Source organism: Capsicum annuum, chromosome 10 (genome assembly GCF_002878395.1).
Source record: "Capsicum annuum cultivar UCD-10X-F1 chromosome 10, UCD10Xv1.1, whole genome shotgun sequence".
Taxonomy (NCBI): domain Eukaryota; kingdom Viridiplantae; phylum Streptophyta; class Magnoliopsida; order Solanales; family Solanaceae; genus Capsicum; species Capsicum annuum.
The window spans coordinates 4,029,667-4,034,559 of NC_061120.1; positions in this window are offsets into that span (position 1 = coordinate 4,029,667).

The window sequence follows — 4,893 nt, forward strand, 5'->3', positions numbered from 1 at the left end:
GAATTTCAATGAGAATCTAATGGTCAATTAGTCTTTTGTTTTCATCCTGACATGTTATGTTGGTTGGACTCTTTAAAAGTGTTGCGTTCTATATTGATCCCTTAAAAATGTACTACTTTTAGAGTGTCTGATGCCCATCCAATGGTATTTTTGAAGAGGTCGAGCCAACGACATAGCTGATATGAATACGTTGTACTTTCTATCTGTTACCAATTCGAACTTCAATGAGAATCTAATGCTCAATTAGTCTTTTGTTTTCATCTTGAAATGTTATGTTGTTCGGGCTTTTTAAAAATGTTGCATTCTAAATTGATCCCTTAAAAATGTACGGCTTTTAGAGGGTCTGACGCCCACTTAGTGATATTTTTGAAGAGTCTGAGCCAGCGATATAGTTGACATGAATATGTTATACTTTCTATCTGTTACCAATTCGGACTTCAATGAGAATCTAATGTACTACTTAGAGTCTTGACATGTTATGTTGCTTGGATTCTTCAAAAATTGTTCTGCATCTATATCGATCCTAAAAAAATACACTACTTTTGAAGGATCTGACATGCGTCTGGTGACATATTTGAAGAATTCAAACAACATACCTACATGAATATGTTATACTTTCCCCCCTGTATGTCAACAACAACAACATACTCAATATAGTCTCGCGAAGTGGCGTCGGGGAAGGATAGAGTACGCATATCATATCTCTACCTCAGAGGTGAGGCAGATAGACTTTCCGATTTCCCTTGTATGTCAAGATATTGTGTAATGATTAAAAACAAAAAGATAGTTGAATATTGTTTTACTTACTAAAATTGTTTGTATTATGGAGCGACGTGATTAATGAAGATTCATATAGTCGATTTTAACTTGGGATTATTAGAGAAAATTCATATAACCGATCTCAACTTGGAATTTCAAGACACATTTGGTGAACTATCTAATTATTCTAACACAAAATTTGATAAATTAAGCGATGTGGTTATTGAAGATTCATATAGTCAAATTTTAACGTGGAATTCGGACATCATAATTTGTATCTTAGATGAATTTAAACGGAGCGATGATTAGTGATAATTCATATAATCGATCTTCAACTTCTAATTTCAAGACATATTTAGTGAACAACTATAATGATTCTCGCTATACATTATAATTTTTTTTTTCTCAATCTTATAAAAAAAGTTTCATTAACTTGAATAAAAAATCAATATCAATAAAATGTCGTGATCGCTTTGGTTTGTTTATTTTGTCATAAAATAAAGTAGGTTTCGTGGGTTCATTGATTAGTACACCTCCGATGCTAGTAAGGTCGAGACCATTCGTCCGTCTCCGATTTGCAGGCCGATAAGATCTAAAGGAGATAATACACATGAGAGTAGAGACGGAGCCAGAATTTCAAGTAAGTGGGTTCAATATTCAAAGAAAACTAAGTCGAAGGAGGTTCAACACCTAGTCGAAGGAGGTTCAACACCTACTATAATCACATAAAAAATAATTATAATCATGTATAAATAGTATATTTTTCTATCAAAGGGGGTTCGGACGAGCCACCAAAGAGGACTGGCTCCACCTCTGAACGAGAGATTTCTAACCAAAAGTATCTAATAAAAGCCTTTTAGCATGCATGCATGTGTTCAGATACTCAATAAAAATATAGTTTGACTGTCTAAATAAAATTTATTATCAAAATATCGTCGATATATTTATTAAATTATAGAACTTTTTAAGTGTAAGTTTTTTTCACCATAATCGAAAACAATCTCTTTATTTCACAAAAAAAAAAGAAACATTTTCTATCCTCACAGAATCTACTCGTGGAATCACACTAAATATGTGAAGAGTAGCCAGAGCCCGCAATTCAGGCTCTAGAAATGGAGTCACCATCAGTGGCGGAGTCAGAATTTTCATTGAAGGGCAGAAGTAAATATACGAACTAGTCGAAGGGGATTCAACATCTACTGTATATTTTTAACCATGTAAAAATAGTACTCCCCCCGTCTCATTTTATGTGTCATCATTTACTTTTTTCGTCCGTCTCAAAAAGAATGTCACCTTTATTTAAAGACACAATTATACTTTTACCTTTATTGGTCCCACTTAACTAAAAATAATAATAGTACATTGTTTTAATGAAGGACAGTTTGATAAAAAACACCAATTCTTTACTTATTTTTTAAACTCCGTACTCAATCAAATGACAATACATAAAATGGGATGAAGGGAGTATAAAAATAATATAATTTTTTGTGAAGGGGATCGGATGAACCCCTGGTGCAAAGATGACTCCACGCCTGATCACCATGTATAAGGAGCGTTTTACCTTCCAATCTTAACCTCTTAGATGCAAATCTGAATTACTCGATTCCATAATTCGACACCGGATGGGAAACGAAAGAAAAAAAACAACATAAAGAAAAATTGTTGTACCCAAACCAAGCTTGTTTACCCCAAGTACAATAGTCAAAGGGCTTGGAAAAATACAAACACAGAATTTAAAAGCTCAAAGTCCAATGTGGTTGAAAAAATAATTCTGATATCTCATTTACTACATCAATTCAATGATTCTTTCACCTACCCTGTCTGAGTGAGAAGGCTTAATTGTCCGTTCGGATTTAATTGTCCCTATTTTCATAATTTAATTTTCATTTTGAATTGTAATCTTTTGAAAAATTAAGAAAAAAATAATTTTATTTTTAATGTTTTATCTTTAATATTAATTACTTATTCTCTAAATTATGTTTCAATATCCATTACTAAACAAGATCAATTAATAGGAGTAATATGACAAAATCACTGTATCAATCATTATTTTTTTAAATAAGTATATCAAATTAAAATATGACAAGTAAATCCGAATGAGTAGAGGGAGTATTACTCATGTCACTATGTCACTGGCGGAACCACAACCAATGAAGGGTGGTCATATGAACACCCTTCGTTGGAATTTTTTTTCGAGTATATAGGTTAAATATAGATATTTATGATTATATACATATTGTTGCACACCCTTGATAAGCTAGAGAAGCATAGTCCAGTGGTCAAGAGTGTGCATTTTCGCATCAACAACCTGGACTCGAACCTTGACAGGATGCAGAAGTGCTTTATTTTTTTTATTTTTTAAACAGTTCTTTGCTCAAAGAAAAATATGAACACCCTTGACCTTAAACAGTTCTTTGCCCAAAGAAAAATATGAACACCCTTGACCAAAAGTCTGGCTCTGCCAACAACCGGGTTCGAACCTTGACAGCTGCAGCAGTGCTTTATTTTCATAGTTCTTTACCTAAGAAAAAATATGAACACCCTTGACCAAAAATCTGGCTCCGCGAACAAAACTAATCTTACTCATGCAAATTTCTTCCATGTTCCTTTGTGGAAACTCTCATACACTACTTAAAGAATGTTAGTATTATTGAAATTAACAAACCAAACACACAACATACACAAAAAACTAAACGAATCTGTTATTTGACAATATTTCAATTTGTTATGCATGTATTAGCTCTGCATATTACTAATATTTTATTTGATACACTCTTCTAATCTATTAGATAACTAATACTGCATTTGCTATTATGTCATGTTAACTAATACTTTCTCCGTCCCAAATTGAGATGACATAGGTAATAAGAAAACAATGATTGATAATGTAACTTTATCATTTTGTCCCTATTAATTGTGTCATGTTGTTAGTTCTAATATTGACGGGGTTATTATATGGCTGATACCAAAATACTTTTTGCATGGATAATTAGAATTATAAGATTACCAAAGTCTTTGCAACATTTTTCAAGATTTGATAATTCAATGTTAGTAACAAGGAGTAATCAATTACTAAGGGTATAATGGGGAAAAAAATTACCTTGTCTTGATTAATGAAAAAAGACAAGTAAAATAAGAAATCAAATTAGAAAATTTGGGACAGGTAATATGGGACGGAGGAAATACATGACAAGCCATGTTATTAGCAATACTAAGGATTTTTAATGCAATGCATGTTATTTTTACACCAAATAATGCATAATATATAATCTCATCATAACTAATACCAATATTATACACTCTATATTCAATATTATTCTTATTCACCCAACCAAACGAACCCTTAAAGTTTCTCCAACACTCCCAAACCTGAGAAAACCTAGGATAAAAGACGACGTTACTTGTCAGAAAATAAATTTAGTGACCTCCTTCCCTTGACAAATTTGTAGTTGAAGATTACTTGCATTTACAGGGCCGTATATACATATTAAATGTATACACGTACACTGATACACAGTTATTTATAGCTTTTAGTATCACTAAAATATAGCGATCGATGAGCTACGACTCAGTTGCTTCACGTATTACACCGTATTGTACCAGATAGCAGTGGGGTTTCAGATGTCGTCGCTAGTTTGAGATCTGTAGGGTAGTAGGTACTTTGACTGTTTTGTATCAGGTGAAGAGAAGGTGATGGTAGGCTTAGTAGTAGGGCTCGAACTTTCAAACAATCACCATTATGAGCGATACATTTCAATTCTATATACATATACAACGAGATTAACTTCACATATGAAAGCAAAGCATGTAGGGCTCGAACTTTCAAATAATCACCATTATGAGCGATACGTTTCAATTCTATATAATGAGATTAACTTCACATATGGAAGCAAAGCATGTGACTTGGAAAACATTTCAATCAACAACAACAACAACAAACCTAGTAAATTCTCACATCGTGGGGTCTGGGGAGGGTAGAGTGTACGCATTCCATACCATTACCTCTAAAAAGGTAGAGAGGTTGTTTCCGATAGACCCCCGGCTCAAGACAGAATTAGAAGCACGATCCTCTTGGAACACATTTCAATGTTCCACATAATAATACAATCAATTAAAGAATGAGGTTCTCCTAGC